The sequence below is a fragment of the Equus quagga genome, chromosome 1, assembly GCF_021613505.1.
Source record: "Equus quagga isolate Etosha38 chromosome 1, UCLA_HA_Equagga_1.0, whole genome shotgun sequence".
In the NCBI taxonomy this organism is placed as follows: domain Eukaryota; kingdom Metazoa; phylum Chordata; class Mammalia; order Perissodactyla; family Equidae; genus Equus; species Equus quagga.
In genome coordinates this window covers 37,998,990-38,023,085 of record NC_060267.1, presented here as the reverse complement: position 1 = coordinate 38,023,085, position 24,096 = coordinate 37,998,990, and the positions used below count along the sequence as shown (strand labels likewise).

Below are 24,096 nucleotides of genomic sequence, written 5' to 3'. Positions count from 1 at the left end.
ACACTTCAGAAATACAAAGGATTATAAGACAATACTACAAAAGTCTATACACCAACAAATTGGATAATCTAGAAGAAATAGATAAATTCTTAGAATCATGCAACCTTCCAGAACTGAATCAAGAAGAAGCAGAGAATTTGAATTGATCAATCACCAGTAAGGAAATTAAAACAGTAATCAAAAACAAAAAATCCAGGACCAGAAACAAAAGTCCAGAACCAGACAGCTTCTCTGATGAATTCTACCAAACATTCAAGGAAGACTTACTACCTATCCTTCTCAAACTCTTCCAAAAAACCAAAGAGGAAGGGAAACTTCCTAACTCACTCTGTGAGGCCAACATTACCCTGATACCAAAACCAGACAAAGATAACATAATAAAAGAAAATAACAGGCCAATATCACTGATGAACATAGATGCACAAATCCTCAACAAATACTAGCATATCAAATACAACAGTACATTAGAAAGATCATACACCATGATCAAGTGGGATTTATTCCAGCAATGCAGGGATGGTTTAACATCTACAAATCAATCAGTGTGATACACCACATTAACAAAATGAAGAATAAAAATCACATGATCATCTCAATAGATGTGGAGAAAGCATTCAAAAAGATACAGCATCCATTTATGATAAAAAAAAAAAACCTCTGGATAAAATGGGTATAGAAGGAAAGTACTTCAACATAATAAAGTCCATGTATAACAAACCCATAGCCAATATCATATTCAATGATGAAAACTTGAAAGCTACCCCTTTAAGGATAGGAACCAGAGAAGGATGCTCACTTTTGCCGCTCTTATTTAACACGGTATTGGAAGTCCTAACCAAGCAATTAGGCAAGAAAAAGAAATAAAAGGGATCCAAATTTGAAAGGAAGAAGTAAAATGGTCACTATTTGCAGATGACATGATTTTATATATAGAAAACCCTAAAGAATCCACAAAAAAATATTAAAAATAATAAATGAGGGGCCAGCTCTGTGGCCGAGTGGTTAAGTTCACGGGCTCCACTGCAGCGGCCCAGGGTTCTGGACATGGCTCTGCTCGTCAGGTCACGTTGAGGCAGCGTCCCACATCCCACAACTAGAAAGACCTGCAACTAAGATATACAACCAAGTTTGGGGGGGTTTGGGGAAATAAAGCAGAAAAAAAAAAGATTGGTAACAGTTGTTAGCTCAGGTGCCAATCTTTAAAAAAAAAAAAAAGAAAGAATAAATGAACACAGTAAAGTTGCAGGAAACAAAATCAACATACAAAATTAGTTGTGTTTCTATACACTAACAATGAAGTAGCAGAAAGAAAAATTAAGAATACAATCCCATTTATAATCACAACAAAAAGAATAAAATACCTAAGAATAAATTTAGCCAAAAAGGTAAAAGACCTGTACCCTGAAAACTATAAAACATTGTTGAAAGAAATTGAAGAAGATTCAAATAGAAAAATATTCCATTCTCTTGGAATGGAAGAATTAAAATAGCTAAAATGTCCATACTTCCTAAAGCAACCTACAGATTCAATGCAATCTCTATCAAAGTTCCAACACTATTTTTCACAGAAATAGAATAAAGAATTCTTAAATTTACATAGAACATTAAAAGACTCTGAACAGCCAAAGGAATCCTGAGAAAAAAGAACAAAGCTGGAGGTATCACACTCCCTGATTTCAAAATATACTACAATATATACTACAAAGCTATAGTAATTAAAACAGCATGGTACTAACAAAAAAAACAGATAAATACATCAATGGAACAGAACTGAGAGCCTAGAAATAAACCCACACATCTATGGACAGCTAATTTCCAACAAAAGAGCCAAGAATACACAATGGAGAAAGGAAAGTCTCTTCAATAAATGGTGTTAGGAAAACTGGACAGCCACATGCAAAAGAATGAAAGTAGACCATTATCTTACATCATACGTAAAAATTAACTCAAAATGGATTAAATACATAAATGTAAGACCTGAAACTATAAAACTTCTAGAAGAAAATATTGGCACTATGCTCTTCAACATTGGTCTGAGCAGAATCTTTTCGAATACTGTCTCACCAGGAAAGGGAAACAGAAGAGAAAATAAACAAATGGGACTACATCAAACTAAAAAGCTTCTGCACAGCAAAGAAAAGCATCAGCAAAACGAAAAGACAACACAACAATTAGGAAAAGATATTTGCAAACCATATATCAGATAAGGGGTTAATATCCAAAATATATAAAGAACTCGTACAGCTCAATGATAAAGAAACAAACAACCCAGTTAAAAGTGGGCAAAAGATCTGAAAAGACATTTCTCAAAAGAAGATATACAGATGGCCAACAGGCACATGAAAAGATATTCACCATCACTAATTATTAGGGAAATGCAAATCAAAACTACAATGAGATATCACCTCACACCCATCAGAATGACTACAATTAAGAAGACAAGAAATAACAAGTATTAGAGAGGTTGTGGAGAAAAGGGAACTCTCATACACTGCTGGTGGGAATGTAAACTGGTGCAGCTGCTATGGAAAACAGTATGGAGATTCCTCAAAAAGTTAAGAATAGAAATACCATATGATCCAGCTATTCCACTGCTGGATATTTATCCAAAAAACAGGAAAACACAAACGCATGAAGATATATGCACCCCTATGTTCATTGCACCATTATTCACGATAGCCAAAACTTGGAAACAACCTGTATTCATCAAGGGATGAATGGAGAAAGAAGATGTGGTATATATACACAATGGAATACTACTCAGCATTAAGCAAAGATAAAATCTTGCCATTTGTGACAACATGGATGGAACTTGACGGTATTATGCTCAGCGAAATAAGTCAGAGGGAGAAAGTCAAGTACCATATGATCTCATTCATAAATAGAAGATAAAAACAATGACAAACACATAGATACAGAGATTAGATTGGTGGTTACAATCTATGGTTACTACAATCTATGGTGGTTACAATGGAGGGAGGAAGATCGAAATATAATGATGTATACTTGAAATTCATACACTGTTATAAACCAATGTTACCTCAATTTAAAAAAAAAGAAATTTAAATATACACACACAGATAAACTACTGTTTAACTACAGAGAAAGCCGAATAAAAATTAAAATTAAAAAATACTTCTGAAATATTCAAACTAGACCTCTGCATCTTAAGTTAATAGATAATTGCCAATTTTACATTTACCTGGGACTGCACAGAATTGACATCAATATCCTGAGTAGGCAAAGTATTATGTCAAATTAGTTAAAGCTTAATGATATTATCATTTAAGATAGGTACATGTCTTAAAATATAAATTGCGATCCTTTTGAGTTTATCCAATCATCTGAGTTGCTCGCAAATTAGTTATGTTACACAAAGGGCTTTGATTAATACAACTTAAAGAAAGAAATGTGATGGACGTTGACTGTAGCTCAAAGACTTCATTTTTCTTAAGTTTTTTGCAAAAGGTCATTAATTATGATTCATCAATCACTGGCTTATGCAACTAGATAACATTTTACTTTCATTACTTACCAGGTCATAATTCTGAACTTGTGGAAATATGTCTGTTTTCAAATTCATCATACAATGGCAAAAGTTTCTTGGTTAGCAGAATAGCTATTAGATGTAACTTACTGACGAACTTTTTGTTTACAATATCAATGGCCCTACCAACATAGGCCCTCCCATTGGCTACCTGTCCAATGGGATTTTAAGTAAATTAATTCCAAAATATTACTCTCAAAAGGTTAAAATTTCCTACACTCCTTCATAATAAGATATTGAAGAGTTCCTGTTAAAATGTATTCTCATATGTCAAAGAGCCTCCATAAACATGTGTAGATTGCCTAATATTCTATCAGCCACTATCAGATTGCCTTATGCATAGTGAAATACTTGGTCAATAGACATAGCTGATAGCCTATAAAGTTGCCCCACTCGCCACCAATTAGGCTAACACACCTACATACACTGATTAGCACACAGGTGCATCCACACCTGCATGATAGACACTGTCATCTTGAGTGAAATTGTCCTTGTCGTTTATTTTTCTCTCCTTAATCTATAAGGCTAAATCAAAGACAAACTTCTATGAAAATATATTTTCAGCCCCCTTTTCTCTTCTCCCTTTCTCCTAACTCTTCAGACATGCCCCTCGAAGGCCTCGTTTTGCTAATTTCCAATGTAACACCAGCTAACCTAAGACATCATTCTGATTCAGGGATAACTTATCCTGTCCCTCCTTCCCAGAAAAAATGCACATGTTTGTAAAACACAGGAGGAAGGCTTCAGCTTCGTTATCTCATGCAAGAGAGAAGATTTGACAGCGATATTTTCAGTGGCAGGGACATAGGACAGAATCGCACAAAATTTTGCAGTACCTTTCAGATCACATCCATTAAGTGGCCACTTACTCTGTCTACATACATACCAGTTCTTACATATAAGGTGTGAGTATTGGCTGAAGAAAACTCAAAAGAAGAATCTGGGTCAAACTTCTTTCCTTTCATCTGCTGGATAATGTCCTTTAAATCTGATAAAAATTAATGCTGAGCAGTGAAATCTGGCACCTTCATAAGTGAATTTGTGTATCTTCAAAAATTAGATAAATCTCATTTATTGAGTGACCATTTGCATGTAGCATTGATATTAGAGGTTAAACAGTTATATGTGCTACCTTTCAGAACCTCTAGAATGAGAGCCATAACATTTGGCATTATAAGAAGCCTGAGAGAAGACATAATCCAAAGAATACCCCTTCTCCTTATCCACCATGCCACAAACTCTCAGTGTAGCCCATACTTGGCCACCCAGAGGCCTAAATTATCATGCTCCACCTAACTCACTTTCTACAGTGTTCCATGCCCTGGTTCCATTATTTTCTAGTTTCAACGAAGCTAATCTAGTTAACAAATTCGTACTAATATATTACTGCCTTTTAATTTTGAATTTAATGTGCTCCTCCCAGGCAGAAATACATATTTTAATAGGGTCCTTTGTTAGAGCTTTTTAGTTAAAAGCACTGGCTCACATGTCAGGAATTTTAGCACACAAGAAGCCAAAGAAGCAAATATATTTGGTTTGGAAGACTTTTTAAGACCCTTTATATTAGGCTTTAACTTATCTGAATGAATGTAGCAGAAAATTATATGCGTAAGAGGAAGATAAGAGGAAATGAACATATTAATTAAAGTCCTACCCTATGAAAAATTAATAATACATTTGACTCATCAAGTTATATACAAATAAGATTTTCTTTTTTAAAGGAAAAGCAGCGGTTCGAGATTTTAGATTTAGAGTGAGTCTTTCTATACACCGAATTCGGATGTATGTAAACACTAGCTCTTATTTCTTTAATAACTCACTGAGATACTGCTTCTGTTTTTTCTTGGTAAAATCAGTAGTGAAAATAGAATTTCTTTCTTCAAAATCCCTAGTTCACATGTGCAGAACAATTTTCCTAATCCATATTCATATAAACACAAAGTAATCATTCCATAGGAGACAGTGGGTAAGTGGCACTTCTCATTATCACAAAAAACCTAAAAGCCGTGGCAACACATTCAAAGAAGCAGGTTAATTTTCAGTCTTCCATTATTTGAAGCTTTGTTTTGGTTTGAATCCGCTTTTGTTCTGTGTTTGGTTTTGTTAAGTACAGTGGCAGGATTTCCTAAGACTGACTTTTCATGGTCCAAATTCAGTTCCTTCTTCACCTAAATCTCAGAAAATCAAGGCCAACTGTGTTTGAAGGTGGCATATTCAGATGGAATCCACTTTCTCCTTGCAATAGGAAAACTAAGGCTTGTAGGTCTGTAGATCAATGCGTATGATGTAGACGTAGCAGCCTAGAGACTGAGAATAGTCTAGACTATTCTAAAGTTTTAGAACCAAAAACAAGTTATAGTTTTATCTGCAGGCAGGACCACAGCATTTTTTTTCCTTTGGGCATGGACAATAACAACTCTGCTCATTCATTTTAGGTAAATAGCTGTTCCCGAAAAGTTCAGAATCATTATCATTTGTGAGAATGGATTAATAAGCATCATGTTAAGAATTGTAATTAATTTTAAGTTAGCTTTTGCTGTATCATTATAGAGCCAACCACACAAGACTGGATGAAAGGTATAGAACTAAAATATATGTCTCCATTCCAAGTCTTGAAAGACAATCACAAATGATGCTTTTTTAAGTAAATGAACTAATAGAAGTAAACCTGAGGTCTCCTGTGATGTCAATTTACCAAACAACAGACTTGCCAAATTTACCAAATTTCCAAATTTATTGAACTGTTTTATAAGGAATATTGTTTTTAAATATACATATATTCTCATTAAATACATTTTAAGGAAGATTCAACTTGTCAAAGCTGAGTCCTAGGCTTATTTGGCCTTTTTACGACTATTTTCTAATAAACTCGTTTTAATATATTCTAGAATATAAATATATTAAGAACAAATTCTAATAAGGGAATATTATAAGCATAATAAAGATGAATAAATTCATTGAATATATTCTTATTTGTGAAAAATATATTCATGAAAAATACAATTAGGAAGAATTCATTTATGAAGAATATATTCACACAGTGTTCTTCAGCAGGTTCTTAAAAGTAGTCAAGAAGAAAATATTCATATTCCCTTAATATAGCTAAGAAACTATGGTTATGGGAAACCATATACGGAACCATTTAATAGATTAATGCAGATTAATACTTAAAACAATATTTTTGGTAAACTAGGAAATTTAGAAATAGGCTATTCCACAAATGGCTTTCAGTGCCTTGATCTTTGAAGAATTCACCTCCTTCCATAGAATTGTGATGAGAGAGTTGTAGGTATTGAAAAGCAGTCAAATACAGATACATTTTTGCTGAGCACAGGATGTAGACTGAGGATGGATTGTCGTGTTGAAAAGAATTTGCACAGGTAGCATATACAGTCAAATCAAGCCATAACTGCCAACTCTGTAATTCTGTAATTTTATATTAAGAAGATACGATCCCCAAAAGAAAACATATGTGGAACAATGGCTCTCTTCTATCCTTGCTTCAGCAAAAGCCATAAGGCATAGCCACCTTCCCAGCTGTGATAAATACCTAGTTATAGATTCCGAAGCAACCTCCCTTTGACTGGAATTTGGCCAGTTGTGAGACCCAAACTCCAACATCATCAAATACTGTATATCCTGAATTTGCAAAGATATTACCAAGGCTATCTGCTCTCCTGCACTATGAAAGAACCCTCCATGTTTTCCAACGCACTTTATCTGGAAACCAAATGAGCTAGCAAGCCATACACACGCCATTGTGTCATTAATAGTAGGTTCATTGTATTTTGCAGTAATTGCCGATGTAAATCCACCTACATAAACTACAACGTTTCCTTTCCTTCCTTGTGGGAAGCTCTTAGTAACATGAATGATCCTAAGTTCAGACTTATTTCAAACCACAGGAAGAAAGCGACTTTTATAGCACATCTGTCAAGACTATCATTTTGAAAGATGAAGAGTGTCAAGATACAGAGGAGTTGTCATTCTTTCGGAAACTTGAATTGCAAAGAAACTGATTGTTGAAAGTGAAACAACTTTAAAGAAAACTTGCTTAAAACTTCATTGTCAATGGTACGTAAATTAGCCTAAGTTGATCTACCTGGCCAAACACAATTTCTTTTGGTACTTACAGGGCACAAAGAGTGCCCTGGGCATTGGAATGAAGGGGTAGACTCAGACCATTTCATCAGCTTTTCTAACTCCACTTGCAAACAATTGTCTGTACTTCACAATTAGCATGTATCTTAGCTGATCAGGCACATTTATTGCTTCACGTGCATATGTCTCAACAATATTTAAGTTTCCCTGTGGCCCAGGACTATGGTTTTACCTTATTTTTACACTCGCGATTCCTACTTGGTGTTGAGTTTCAAATGTGTATGGCATACATACCATTAGGTAGTACAATAATGTGGATACAAGAGATCTCAACCAAATCAAATATGACTAAATGAATGACTGGTCTCACTTTACTGTAGCATGTCTTCAGACTGTCAGAATAAACAGGTATTTACGTGTATTGTCCCCCATCCTCAGGCCCAATGCTCATTGAGTTTTGTGTCAAGCCACGAATGATCAAGCCACATGAGTCTTTTGTCCCTTTATTTTTATTATCACTTCAACTAAATTATTTATTATTATTACTTTCCTTTGAGATAGTTGATTACCATAAGAAAAAAAGTAAATTCCCACTTTATTCCATAACCCAAACAAAATTCAAAAAAAGTTCTAGAAGAAAATTTTTGTGACTATTTATATGCTATGATGAAGGAAAAGGGCTTTCTAAACATAAAACTAGATGCAAAATACCTACATTGAGAAGTTAAAATTTAGAACAGCAATAAAGAAAAAAATTAAGGTTATTAATAGCAAATAAGAATCTGTGAACACCTGAACCATCTATGCATAGCCTTATATAAATAGCACTTTCCTATCAATAAGAAAGATATGCCATCAATAGAAACACAGACAAAAAATAGAAAGACATTCACAAAAGAATAAATAGAAGTTAATTACTGTATTTTTCAAAAGGTAAACTTCTAAGAAGTTTTTCAACAAATCTTCTGTAATCACTATCTTTATTTGTTCATTTCATTTCTCAACCACTTTGGCTTCCAGCCAAACTACTGCACTAAAATCCTTCATCAGGGTCTCCAGTGAACTCAGTGTTGCTAGATTTAATGTCTACTTTTTTTTTCTTTCAGTGACGAAGATTAGCCCTGAGCTAACATCCATTGCCAATCCTCCTCTTTTCCTGAGGAAGATTGGCCCTGAGCTAACAACTGTGCCCATCTTCCTATGTTTTATATGTAGGACGCCTGCCACAGCATGGCTTGATAAGTGGTGCATAGGTCCATGCCCAGGATCCAAACCAGCAAACCCTGGGCCACCAAAGAGGAGGGCACGAACTTAACCGCTAAGCCACTGAGCTGGCCTCCTTCGATGTCTACCTTTTAGTCTTCTTTTTCTTCACCTCTTAACAATATTGGACACTGAGGAGCACTCCCCATTCCTTTTTTAAAAAAAATATTCTCTCCCCTTGGCTTCGTGACACGACATTCTGTATCATCCCTCACTCCTACCCTTACTGTACTTTGAGTCATTTATCAACCACAAGAGACCAAAGCCAGAAGACATTTTTATCACTTGAGTTTAATATCAATTCAATTTGTCCATTTATATTAATAATCATACTATCTTCCATGGATTTCCTTCCTCTTTATCTGCTCCTCCTTCGTCTCTTCAGATGCTCTTCTTCTGCCCACTCCCTAAATGCTGGCAATTTTCAAGGCTCTGTTATTGCTCTTCCCTTCTCCATGCTATCCCTGTAGAGTCTTACCTATTCCTATTGTCCCCATCATCATCTATAAAGACCCAAACATCAGACTCTTTTATCCGGTTGTCCTCTGAATGTGTCGACTTGGATATTTTGTAAACATTTCAAACATCTGTACAAAACTATCTGAACCAGCAATTTTGGAGTCATCCTAGATTCCATTCTCCCTCTCATTTCCCATACGCAATGAATTGCTGAGTCCTATTGATTTGACTCCATTTCTGCTGAATCCATTCACTTGTCCCTACTCTGTAATGGACATTCATTGTTTTGAATTTCTGGCACCCTTTCCACTTCTTTCTGTTATTAAGAGCCCACTTAGTATTTTTTAATTAATAAATTTTATTTATTTGTGTGCGTGTGTGAGGAAGATTGTCCCTGAGCTAACATCTGTGCCGACCTTCCTCTATTTTGTATATAGGATACTGCCACCGAATGGTTTGATGAGCACTGTGTATGTCCCCGCCAGGGATCTGAACCAGTGAAGCCTGGGCCACCAAAGCCCAGTGTGCGAACTTAACCACTATACCACTGGGCCAGCTCCTCTATTAGTTTTTTTAACTCATTAAAAATATGAGTCTGCCCCTTTCTGGATGCTGAAATAGTAAGATTTACATTATAAGAGCTACCTCTGGCCTTGTTTTTAGCCACATGGAAGAAGTTTTGGGTTTCCGTTGTCCCTAAGGCCCGGATAAAACTTTTACTTTTAATCTTTTGGTTACGAGTCAACAAATTCTCCCTTTTGCATAAAGCTGGTTTGGTTACTTGTGACCAAAGAGTTCTGAATAACACCTTCCTCAAGCCACCCTGTTCCACACTGCTGCTTTCCACCCTGTCTCCCCATGTGACGCCTTGTTTTCTGGTAATCCATTCCCAAAGTACGATTAGAATTATCTCTTACAACAGGAAAAATCCTATCTTTAAAATAAAGTCCTCAATCTTAACATGCCTTCCAAGGCCTTATGTGATCTGTCCCCCAGCTAACTCTCACATATCGTCTTCAATCATCCCGCTGTAGTCCATGCACAGCCATGGTATATTTTTTCAGTTCCTCAAGCATTGGCCAGTCTGGAAAGCTCTTACTTCCATGCTGTCCTACACCGCCTTCCCTTCCTAGCTCCGCTAACTGCTGCTCATTTGTAAGTGTCACTTCAGATCTGATCTAACACCCTGGCCTAAATTAAAACTGCTTTAGATATGTCCTATGTTATCACACCTTTAATTGCCATGTGTTTAATGTCGATCTAAAGTGACGTCATATCATTCACACCTTAAGCCTGCTAGACTTCAAGCTCCATCAAAGCAGGAACCCAATCTGTCTTGCTCACTTCTGAGTCATCTTCCCCTTCCCACCATGACCCAATTCAGTGCCTGGAACAGAAAAGACGCCCATTAGTCTTTGCTGAATTGAGAGTGAATTTTAAAACGCAAATGAGTTACTATTTCAAGTCATCACAGGTTTCTCTATTATAACACTCAACATTGGCAAAGATCTTTCATTCATTGATGATGAAAGCATAAATGATACAACATTACAATGACAATTTAGCAGTAGGTATCAAATCTTCAAAAATGTAAAGTCCTTGACCTGACAACTTCACTTCTAAAAAGATTGACTTAAGCAAAAATTAATTATATACAGAATAATGTACAAAGGAATATTCACCACAGCTTTGTTTCAGTAAAATACAAAAAAAAAAAAAACACTACAGAGAAAAGCAGAATGTGCAACAATAGGGGATTGTTTATTTTATACATATGAAATAGGATAAAATGTGGTGTTTAAAATTACAAGGTTATTATTGGCATGAAAAAGTATTCATAGCATGTTCTTAAACAACAAAAGGCATGTTACAAAAATGGTCTGAATTGTATGATGTCACTTTAAATCTATATGCAGACATATATGTAGATTAAAAATCAATGTTGGGAGGATATTCATCAAAATGTTATGTTTTATTTTCTCTAGGGGATGAGATTAGCTTGGTTTTTATTTCAATATTTTTGCTTACCTATATTTTCTATGTTTCTTTAATGAGCATATACAGGGTAATTGAAAATTTTTCCTCATAAAATTGCTACCTTATGATGTTCCAGACACTGTGTAAGATGTTTTATACGCGTTGTCATTTAATTATTGCATAATTGTACAAGATAACTGTTGTTATCCAGTGTTATAAAAGAGATTTTGAGAGATTAATTTGCCCAAGGTCACACAAGCTGGATTCCAACCCAAATTTGTCAGCCTCCGAAGCCATAGCTCTTAACCATCACACTGTAAGAACAAGGTGCCTAAATGTGTATGAGGCACTCTGCTAAGAGGCATTGGGTAAATGAGAAGTTGGCAAGTAGTAGCCCTCACTTTCAAGCAGTTTAGATGCCAACAGATAAGACACATCAACAACTGCATGACATGGCAAATGTGTTCCATAACATGAGAGGCACAAACCTGGAGGTCACAAAGTTCAAGGTGTATCGGGAACAAAGAGCAAGTTGTCTTGTTTGATTAGTTCAATTTCTCAAAGTGTGGTCTGTGGACCACCTGCAACATATTCCTGGGCCAACGTCAAACCTGCTAAAGAAAAATCCCACTCAGGAGAGTTCAAATGATCTCCATGAGCATCACACATGTGGTATCTAGCATTTTTTTGAAAATATGTTACAATACTTATAAACATTACTAGCAAAATTGTAAAAGCTTGGGAAGGAACGAGTGATCACGGGAGTCTACGAAGTGCACCAACACAAAGCTTTACCATGCCCCCAAATACCTGAGGTCAGACGCACGCCATGTAAACCCATCAACATCCCCTGGGCCTTGGGGTCTTCGTTTGTACTGATTTGAAACTGGCCTTAGAAGGTTTTCTCCTGGGTTTCAAAGAAGGCTTGACAGTTAGCGATCTAAACAAAATCTTGGGACAAACTCTGAAGGACAGATTGAGAGGATTCAAGATGCCTCCCGATACCCCTATTCTTATGGAAAATGTTAGACCTCCCATTGCGTCAGCCTCTTAACTCTCACTACTTTGAAAGGTCTGCTGGGGTGTTTTGTTTTGTTTTGTCTTGCTTTTAGCACTGCACATTTTACTTTTATTTCTTCTCTTTTTTTTTTTTTCGTAAGAACACTTAACATGAGATCTACCCTCTTAAATTTCTAAGTACACAATGCAGTATTGTTAACTATAATAAGCACAATGTTGTGCAGCAGATCTCTGGGACTTACTCATCTTGTATAACTGGAACTTTATACCCGTGGATCAGCAGCTCTTCATTTCTCCCTCCTCCCAGTCCCTGGCAACCACCATTCTATCCTGTTTCTATAAGTTTAACTATTTTTGTACCTTGCATAAGTGAAATCATGTGGTATTTGTCATTCTGTGACTGGCTTATTTCACATAGCGTGATGGCCCCCAGGTTCATCCACGTTGTCACATATGGAGCTAGAAGACTAAAATCCCTTGGGGCTTTTAATGGCTGAAGCCTCTTAGAATTTGTCTAATTACTACCATCCACCGCCTGCTCTTTCCTCCCTTTGCATTTAAAGATAACCTTAAAAGAGGAAGGTCTGCTGTTTCATTTCACAAATTAACAGGTTAGAATTTCACCTCACCAAGTACCTCAGTCAAGACCTACATCTTTCGAACTGAACTTACCTTTGGAAATGCAAAGAGAAGAAAGACCAGGAGGGGCGGATGGTAGCAAGTAGAGAAAATTTTAACAGATTCAAGCAATTAAAAGCCCTAAGGGGCTTTAGTCTATTGACTCCAACTCCATAGTTAGTAAAATCCAATTAATCCTGTTCTATTTTCCCAGTAACTGGATCATTACTCTATTTCTCTGCCTTCGCCTGATTTCAATAAGGTCATCGGACTGAGAGAATCTCTAAATTGAACATTTAGGATTGAACAATAGGATCTTCCTATTAAGGATGCTACTATGGGTGAGTGTGGGTGTGTCCAAAAACACAAGTCATCATCAATGAGTCCTTCAAGGCTGCCACATATAAACACTCCTTTTTGCCTGTCATCTGTTATTTATAGAGAGAATTTTGTTGCTATGGGCCTCTGAAACTCAGAATATTTGTTCAGAATACGTAAGCGTTGACTCTTCTACCCACAGCCAAAAGCATAATGCAATAAATATTTTCAATCCATTTATGCTAAAATGTATTAAAATAAAAGTACTCTTTCCCTGTTGCTCTAACATGTTTGGTTGGTTCTTTGGTTGGTTAACCTTTTCCGTCGGGGTGGAGGAGTATGGGGGGATGTAGGCAAAAATATCTCAGTGAGCTTGGCAATTTTGTCAACCAATCAATTTACACTTAAAGTAAAACCACTAATCTTTAAAGGAATTTTTGGCATAAGCTATTAAACTTTTTAAGGATGGATGTAAAATAGCTAGATTTCAACTTTAATTACATGTAACTTCTCTGAGCGGGGCTACAACATAATCACAGGGTATTCCTCTTAAATCGTTATAAGATCTGTTTAAATAATCAGATCCTAATCAGAGTCCTTTTGACTATACACATTATCACTTCAAATTCATCTATCTAATTAGATCCAATCACAGTACTCATAACTATAAGAAATAACTATTTGGAGCCAGTTAATTTTATCACGTATCTACTTAGGTTGGAAGTTACTTATCATTAGATCAAACTGCAATAAAACTCATATATAAACAACAGGAAGTAATATTATTCTAAAGGGTTCCTAAATATAAAACAAAACAAAAAAATATAAATAATATTTCAAAGAGCTAAAGATCTTCTGAACCAAGATGAAGAGAAATATTGTGTCGAGGGAAAAAGGGTTAGTCCTAAGGCTTTTACAACACGGAAAGTTCACGGGCTCTTTCAGTACTTTCTGGATGGTGCTCAGGAGAAAAAACCAACAGTAAAATCAAAGCTTGCTTGCTTTGGTAGGAGATAAGATGTGATTGCTCTGATGGACTTGATTATGTTCTTTTTGTTCTCTCTTTTCACTTAGCTCATATTTGAAAATCTCCTGTGGACAATTTGGCTCTTCCCAGAGGATTGGTCCAATCTCAGCTTCCCATGCTGTCAGACCTAGAGGAGGGCAGGGCACGGGGCCAAGTGTGTGGCTGCAAATCTGTGTGCTGCCTCTTCAGGTAACGAAGGGACATTACTGACAAGTCAGTAGAGAGGAGAAGGCCATGCTCCATTGATCATTTTCTGCCATTTGACAATGAAAATAGAGACTCAGATGTCCCAAATTTACCTCCCCTCAAACTCTAACCTTAGTTAAAAGAATTAATTCCTTAACTTCTGCATAGCTGTTCCAGTCATGTGGCAGCTTTGGTGTGTGACATATGGAGGTTAGACTCTTCTCCTTGTCACTTTCTAACATGAATTTGAAAAGTTATATACTCTTGAAACATTCAAATGCTCATCTGTAAAAGTCAACATTTCCTACTTCACAAGGTTGTTTGAAGATTGAGTGAGATATTGTACAAAAATTTTCTAACACAATGCCTGACACAAAGCAGATTCTGAATAAACATACATTTCTAATCTCCACTTACCTCCTTCCTAGAAAACTGACCTCTCCACTACACTCAGGATCGCATTGCCTCCCAGTTCTTTGGGGACATTATGCCAACAACAATCTTTTCTCTCTCCTGTCTCACCAAACTCTCCTCTTCTGCTGGAAAATCAACGTTTATAGAACATGTTAGTAAGTGCCAGGTATTTTTCCCATTATCTTAACCTAACCCTAACCTCTCCTGAAGCTATTGGTCTGTCTTTCTCCTTCCCTGTATGATCAAACCTCTTCAATGAGGCTACAGTAGGTGAATCCATAAAAAAGAAGGTTGTCAAAGGAAACATGAATGTCTCGATATTGTGCTAAAAATTTAGAATGTATGTTCAAGTGCACATTTTCAAGAAAAAAAATGCCCATTTTTCCCATCATAGTCTTAAAAGTATCCTTGATTCTCAATATAAAATCCGTTGATCTCTATCAGTAACATTTCAGAACTGTTACACTATCCCATTATATTTACTGCTGTCCTTACCACGTACTGAAAGCATCCCACCTATAGTCATCAGTAAACTTTTACTTGCTGACTTCCAATTTCAATTTTTTAGTCTTCATCCTGTGTGATTTATCTGTATCATGTGACATTCATACCAAGCTTTCCTTCTTGGAACTTTCCCTGAACTCAACTTCTGACATTACTTTTGTCTCACGGTAAGTCATGTTTGAGCACTTTCATCTTTTTGGCTGGCTCCTATTCCTGCATATGACTCGTAAATTTTGATGTCTCCCAAGATATAGTTTGTCTTTATTCTTGTTGTCCATGCTCTTTTTGGATTATATAACCCATGTCTAAAATTATCCACATCTCTAGGTCAGACCAATCCTGATATCCAAATCCATATTTCCAGATAACTAAAAAATAAATTGCTTAAAAACACACTTTAAAATTTTAAACTTCACTAGTAATCAAAAAAAATTCAAGTTAACAGAAAGATGCTACTTTCCTTTATCATATGACTCAAGGGTATTTATTTCTAAATAATATTCTATGTTGGCAAATTTAAGGATAAACAGATAGACTAATACACTTCAAAAGGAGTGCAGATTAGCACAACCTTTCTAGAGGGGAATTTGGCTCTATAGCTCAGAAGTCTTTAGAATATGAACACACAGTTCTGCTGCTGTAGAATGAAGTTGTACTCCCACTAAAAGACAGCTAGACCCTGGATAAATTAAGATGAACATATTTATTAAGGCATGGCTAAGCTCACAAGAAGGAAAGGAAACCTCAAAATGTGAGGGGGAAGGCAATGAACTGAAATCTGAGCAGTGAGCCATGAGGAAGCAGTACATGAAAGAGAGTTGCCCTGGGAACAAATAGAACAAATACTGATAGAAGTCCTGAGATCTTGAAGTCCTAAGCTTTGTATCTGTCTCAAGATCGGGGAGCTAATGTGGGTCTCCTCTAATACCCTGGACCCTCCATAGAAAGTGATCTCAGATGTTGGTAAATTCTGGATAGTGACAGACACAACCATGTCCTCTCTAAGGGAATATCCCCAATATGGGTTGTTAGGATTCCCACAGACTGAGTTCAAGAACATATGATCTTATGAACACAAATCAAGCCATCACAACCGAGAGTTGTCAGAAACAAAAATAGCAATTAAATTTCCAAGGAAATTCATATGCTGAAATTATCAGATACACAGTATTAACTGACCACGTACAAGATGATTAAAGACGTAAAACATGGATTATTTTTAAATTGACCAAGAAGTATTGAGAACTAAAACAACTTAATCTTTGATATTAAAAACTCATTGAATAGGTAACAGCATATCAGATACAGGTAAAAGAGATAATTAGTAAACTGGAAAAGAGATTTGGGGAAATTACTCAGAAGTAGTATGGAAGGCACAAAATTGAGAGGCTGTGTAACGTAGTAGATAAGAGAAAGCATTCAGGAACCAGACTAAATTTGGATCTCAGCTCTACCACTACTCCCTCTGTGACCTTGGGTGTGTTACTATCCTCTCTGTACCTCGGTTCCATCATTATTAAAAAATGAGGATTTGTATAAGGATTAAATGAGATAATATACATAAAATGCTTGGGGCAAAGTATCATAATATTAAGCATTATAGAATGAATGTTACTATTAATATGACAAAACTAAGCCCAAACATATCTATTATATCAAGAAATACATGGGCTTAATTTACCTACTAAAAGGAAGAGTTTTTCAGATAACTTACAAAACAAATCCCAACTTTATGCTGTGTGTAAGAGACACACGAAGTACAAAGTTATTCAGAAAGAATAAAATAAAAGAATAGGCAATTACATGCACAGTCGATACGAAAAAGAAAAGAGAAAGAAAGAAAAAGCAGGAGTTATGATCATAATATCCGACGAGGTAGAATTCAGAGCAAAAAGCATTGGAGAAGATAGAAAGGTACTTTAGAGGTACTAAAGGGAACAATTCACAGTGAAGATATAAGTGTTACACGTTTCCATGCACCCAGTGAGTGAGGCAATTTCATAAAGCAGAAAATGCAGGAGATGCAAAGGTAAATAGGTAGAAACACTCAAGTAATAGGATTTTCATTCTCCTCTCAGTCCAAACATAGCAAGAAGAAAAGGGAAAAAAAAACAGATTTGAAGGCTTAAATAACATTTCCAATAACGTTAATGACATGGACATATGTATATTGAATTTTTGTACCCGAATTAGAAAATATGGCTTTTTTTCAAGTGCTTATAGAACGCTTACTAAAATTGATCATGTATTAGGTCAGGAAAAATTTAATAAAGTCAAAGTGGAAATAATAAAGAAAACATTGTTTAACCACAAAACAATGAAAGAAACTCCTACCCTGAGAAAGGTTTTAAAACAAACCTATTGAGTTATAGGAGGGAATTTAAAACAAACAAAAATCATAGAATTTCTAAAAAATAACTGTTATGGGTTGAATTGTATCCCCCAAAATTCATATGTTGAACTTCTAACAGTACCTCACAATGTAACCATGTTTGCAAACAGCATCATTGAAGATCTAATTAGTTAAGATGAAGTAGTACTGAGGGAGTTTGGGACCCTAATACGATATGGTGTCTTAATAAAAAGGGGAAATTTGGACAAAGGGACACGCACACAGAGAGAACGCCACGTGGAAATGAGGACCGTGATAGGAGTCTGAAACATTTTCTTTTACCCTTATATTTTAGATAGTTTGCTAGGTTCAGGATTCTTGGTCGACGATTTTTTCTTGGAGAACTGAACAGATGCTTCTATAAGCCAAGGAACACCAAAGATTGCCAGCAAACCACCAAAAGCTGGGGAGAGGCATGGAACAGCCCTCAGAATGAACCAATCCTGCCGACATCTTGTCTCAGACTTTCAGACTCTAGAACAGGGAGTCAATGAATTTCTGTTGTTTAAATCAGTCAGTTTGTGGTAGTTTTTTCCAACACGATCAAAACATCGTTGTAATTTTCTGTTTAGTTGCCCAAATCCCCAACTAGAGTATACTTAGGGGTTTAGTACCCAGTGGATGCTCCACATATATTCAAAGAATAATTCAAACATTAAAGGAGAGTAAATTAAATTTTCCTTACAGTCTCTTCTAAGTCAGAGATTATCATTCATTTTTGTGTGTGCTTTTTTTGTTTGATTGGGGGGACTTAGGCCTTTCAAAAGCACCTAATCCACATGTTTTAGGTAACGGGATCTTAGAAGTCCTTAAAAATGCATCATTTTTCAAAATATTAAAACAATATAGAAAGAACACATGTTCTTTGTTAGGATTGTTTCTTGAGAAACTCTTAAAATATGAAGATGCAAACCATTAAATGCTGAACTCCCCACAAAAGCATAAAAGTAGAATGAAGTTCTAAGAGGGAAGGAATTGCTGACACTCCCCTGGACTTCAGTGGGCGGGGTGGGGGGTCGGCTCCTTTCTCTTCAAAATATTACTCACAGGTTTTGAATCTGTCAAGAGTAGTTGTAAAGAGGGTGTTGGAAAGGCATTTTTCACTTTAGGGACTTAAACATTCTGGTGCTACGTTTTAAAGGATGATAGGGAAGAATGACTATTTGTGGTGAAAACAATGGCAGTTCTAGACGGTTTTCCTGCAAAGTGATTCTGTGATACAAAGACGTGAAACTGTGTGTTGGAGAAGTCACCCAGGTTGCTAATTTGTAGCTTTTTGCATAGAAAATAATCCTACTTAACTCTTCATGGTGGAGTAGAATAGAAAAACTATTATTTGATACCATGTCGCACAGATGTAAAAACACAATTTTCCCCTCTGAAAATATTAGAACCATGCTATGTGTGGCAATCCATTAACAAGATATTTTTAAAACTATGTAGCAACATAAAAAATGCTTACAGAAAAGTCAGCCACAACCTAGTACTCCAACACAAAAGCTATTACTATTTCTATGTGTTCTATTTTATATGCAAATATTTTGTATGTGGACAATTTTATATCTTGTATTTTCTTTATCACTAGTTCACATTTTCCAACTTTTGATTTATTTCTAAAATTTTATAATCAAAAATTAACTCTAAAGTATGAAGTCTATGAATAGGAAATGAACAATATTGAAAAATTTTAAAAGAAAGTAAAAAGCAAATCTTGTTGGAACAGAATCCCAAATACCTACCAAAGCGACAGGATACTTCCCGAAGGAATTAACATGTAACATTACACTTCACTTAACCATGGCAATATTAAAATGGCAGTAAAGAAATAAAAAGTGTGTGAATAGAGAGGGACAAAGAGAATGAGAAAAAAAACAATTACAGGCTGAAGATAGCCATGCATATTTGGAAGACAGAAAAAAAGACTGAGGAGAGGTAATGACTTACTTTTCAGTCTCCACAACGCTAAGAGCACATTAACAAGAAGGAAGCCGAATTGCTCCACAGTGCCTGTAAAAGTCTAGGGAGTTTTAGACCCCAGATAATTCAGAAGCAAGGGCTGATAAGACTTAGAGCTTAGGATTTTTATACATGTATAGTCCTATATAAACTTTAAGAGAAACCTGCCTGTACTTCCCTCCAAGCATCCGGGTAACCATCTTCCCTTACTCCAACAGCAATTTAATATCTGGACAAGTGAAACCAGATAGATCCTGGATCTGTGGAAACCAATTGCCACAAAGGGAAGAACTGAAACACCAAACTAAAAACAGGAAAAACTGGTTACATTCTAATCCTTCTTGATTCTAAACTCGACTTACTGTCAACCATGAATGTTCACTCCTTGAGGAAAATATCAGAGAATTTTTCTTTGGAAAGACTGAAGCCACAAGAGAAAAAAGACCACAAATTGAGAGTCTCTCAAGTCAATGACCTAGGTCCTACCCCCTAACCTTACAGTGAAACCCACCAGTTGGCAAGCCGTGTCCACACATGGAGCCTCCAGTCAGCTTTGTAGCATCTCACTGATAGAAATTACTGGACTTCCTAGCGCTCTCCTACATATTTAAGCAAGAAGGAAGAACAACATTTGTCAACCCAAAGACTTGTGTATAATATTTGTAGCAGGTTTAATTGTAATAGCCTCAAAGTGGAAACTACCCAAAAGTCCATTAATAGGTGAATGGCTAAACACATTTTGGTATAGTCACACAACGAACTACTCCCCAGCAATAAAAAGGAAAGAACTATTGATCTAGAACGCAGGTAAATCACAAAATCATTATCCTGAATGAAAAAACACCAAAGAGTGCATTCTATATGATTCCATTTATATAAAATTCTAGAAAATGCAAACAAACCTACAGCAACAAAAAGCACTTCGGTGGTTGCCCGAGGAGGGGGTAAGGGAGCGGGAGATGGGGAGTAGCAAGGGAGAAATTACAACAATGCAAAATGAAACTTTTTGGAAGATGGACATTTCTATTACCTTGGTTGTGCTGATGGTTTCAGGGCTGTATACATATGTGAAAAACAATCAGATTGTCTACTTTAAATATGTGCAGTTTATTTAATTTCAATAGTACCTTAATAAAATTGTAACACAACCACAATGTAAAAATAAATAAATGGATTGCTAAGGATCATCAGATACTTAAAGAAAGCTCCAACAAGAAATACAAAGGCCAAAACAAACAAAAATGAACCTGAAGGAATAGAGACAACAAAGGAGAGAGAATTTTAAAAAGAAAGAGAAAGCTTTATAGTATTCTCTCAGATAAGGACAGATATTGCATCCATGAGGCAAAACCAGGATGCTACAAAGAGGACAATCAGAAAGCAGAGATCTTAAAAGTTAAAAATACCTGATTGTCAAAGTTAATTTTTTAATGGAAGAGTTAATAGATTAAGTTTAAGATATTTCCAAGAAAAAAAACTTAAAGACATGGAAAACCAGTGAGGATAAAAATAAATATAAGATTAATCTAATTCTCAAAGGCCTTTTGCAAAGGAAAGCAGAGAAAATGGAGGGGAGAAAATTATCAAGAAGTAATGCACAAACATTTCCTGAACTAAAGGACACAAGTTTATGTATTAAAAGGCATATTGTTTCCAGCTCAACAAATGAAAAAAACTCACATCAAAACACATCAGCATGAAATCTCATACATCAGGAATAAAGAAAAGATCCCAAGGGCTCCAAAGAGAGATTTTTAAAAGTCATACACAATGCATCAGAAATTGTTTTTCTTTACTGCTGCACTAGTGGTTAGAATGCAATGAAGTAATGTCTTTATAATTATGAAAAAAAATTATTAGTTTACAACTATATATCTAGATACATTTTTAACCAAGTATGAGATTAAAATAAAGATATTTTCAAAAATAAACATCTCAGTCTTTCATGTCCCCATTCTCAGACAGCTACTGCAAGATATGTTCCATCGAAATAAGAGTGTAAATCAAGGAAGCTAAAACAAGACATTCAAAACAGAAGAGTGGTGAGAGTATTTCTCAGGATGACAGTGAAAGGAGGGAACAGCTTGCAGCAATCCCAGAAAGAAACCAGTCCAGAAAGGAGTAGGAGGACAGAGGCTGTAGGAGAAAGACCTCAGTGGGACTAGGCAGAGAGAAGGGAAATTGGAAATCAAACTGAAATATTACCATATGAAGAGTGATTTTACTATTCTTTGAGATGATTTGCAAATCTAAAACTAAATAATTAAAATAATGAGGCAAATGTTAACTAGAAGAAAGGAAATATAATTATAGCATACTACTTGGTTCTGTAGTGAACAAAGTTAATGTAGTCATAAAAATATGCACACTCACCAGAAAGCAATGAAGCTAGTGAAGTGCTGAGGTAATGTCAAAGGGCACAGAAGCCACCTCGAAGAGATGCTTGTTGGTACAACCTGGGATAATTCTTTATGAGCTTTGTTTTCAGCTTTATGGAAGTAATTGACAAAATTGTTAGACATGTAAAGTGTACAACATGATGATTTGATCTACATATACATCGTGAAAAGATTTCTACCATCAAGTTAATTAATACATCCATCACCTCACATAATAACTTTCTCTTTTTTGGGGGGGAGCGGAAGATCACATAAGTTCTACTATCTGAGCAAATTTCAATTATATAATACAACGTTATCAACTATAGTCATCATGTTTTACATTAGATCCTCAGACCTTATTCATCGAAAGTTCGTACCCTATTACCAACCTCTCCCTATTTCCCCTACACTCCAGCCCCTGGCAACCACCATTCTACTTTGTTTCTATATATTTGATTTTTTTTTTTAGATTTCACATATAAATGATTTCATGCAGTATTTGTCTTTCTCTTCCTGGCTTATTTCACTGAGCATAATGCCCTCCAGCTTCATCCATGTTGTTGCAAATGGCAGGATTTCCCTATTTTTTAAGGCCAAATAATACTTCATTGTATATCTATATCACATTTTCTTGATCCATTCATCCATCAACAGACACTTATGTTGCTTCCATACCTTGGCTATTGTGAATAATGCTACAATAGACAGGAGAGTACAGATATCTCTTCAAGGTAATGATTTTGTTTCCCTTGGATATACGCCCAGAAGTGGAATTGCTGGGTCATATGGTAGTTCTATTTAATTTCTTGAGGTACTTCCATACTATTCCATAGTGGATGTATCAATTTACATTCCCACCAACAGTGTACAAGGCTTCCATTATGGGAGTTGAACACCAAAAAGACAAAGGAGATCAGAACACACATATGCTGAAACACATGGGTTCACAATGAGACCAAAAAAAAGAACTCTTTGGTCATTTCTGAGGATCTAGGGAATCAGTTCATTACCGTATTCTGAAAGCTGGTAAATGAGGGAAAAAAAATAAAGCATATATCTTGCCTTTCCTTTAAAATTGTACCTCAAGTTAACAAAATGGTTAATGAGGTGTGTTCTTCTTTATTGAAGAATTTCACTAACAAATGTAGAAGGAATGATAGAATTAGACTATTACTATCGTGCAACCTGTACTAAAACAGTGATTCTAGGCCATTATCACCAATGGTTGCTAAACTAGTAAGTGAAGGGCTGATGGAGAACTCAGAATAGACAGTCTGGCTGACAACATCTGATCTCACTTATCAATCATAACGTCATAAATGAGATTCAACCAGATATTATGTGGCCCCCAATGCAATGCAATAGGAAATACGCAGTCTCACATACGACGCATTCTTACCAAAATAATGGAAATTGAATTGGATCAAGGCTGTAGACCAAACTACCAGTATAGAGGAAATACAAGTGAGAAAGGAACGCATTAAATGATACCACATGTATGTCATCAGCAAAATCCAGGATGTGGGGAACTCTACACGATAAATGACCACATTTCTTTTTAATAGATCAATAGTAAGAAGAAGAAGGAAAAGTTACATATTAAAAGAGACATAGGAGAGAGACCAACCAAATGTAATCATATTTAGATCCTGATTCCAGCAAACTAATTAAAAATTTTTTCTAGACAATTGGAAAATGTGAACGCTGAATGATTTAATGATATTAAGGAATTACTGTTAATTTTATTTTTAGTTATGATGATGGTATTGTGGCTATGTTGTACAAAGTGTCCTTGTCTTTTATAGGTATTACACTAAAAAATTTACAGATAAAATTATATGATGTCTAGGATTTGTTTTAAACAATCCAGTGTGGAGTAGGAGGAAAGAAGATAGGAAATGAGAAAGACCATGTGCTGACAGTTGTTGAAATT

At 35.7% G+C, this 24,096-nt stretch overlaps 1 protein-coding gene across 1 annotated transcript in view; it reads right to left on the bottom strand.

Annotated features, from left to right (window-relative positions):
- The window catches only part of SLCO1A2 (solute carrier organic anion transporter family member 1A2), an 85,317-nt gene extending 63,036 nt beyond the window's left edge, over positions 1–22,281 (bottom strand). Inside the window, exons 1-5 of the mRNA XM_046677689.1 lie at positions 22,156–22,281; positions 14,934–15,055; positions 12,158–12,254; positions 11,836–11,961; positions 10,657–10,757 (exon numbers count right to left, since the gene is read on the bottom strand). The gene's annotated coding sequence lies outside the window, so the exon portion shown is untranslated. The remainder of the gene's footprint in view (positions 1–10,656; positions 10,758–11,835; positions 11,962–12,157; positions 12,255–14,933; positions 15,056–22,155) is intronic.
- Between the last annotated feature and the right edge of the window lie 1,815 nt (positions 22,282–24,096).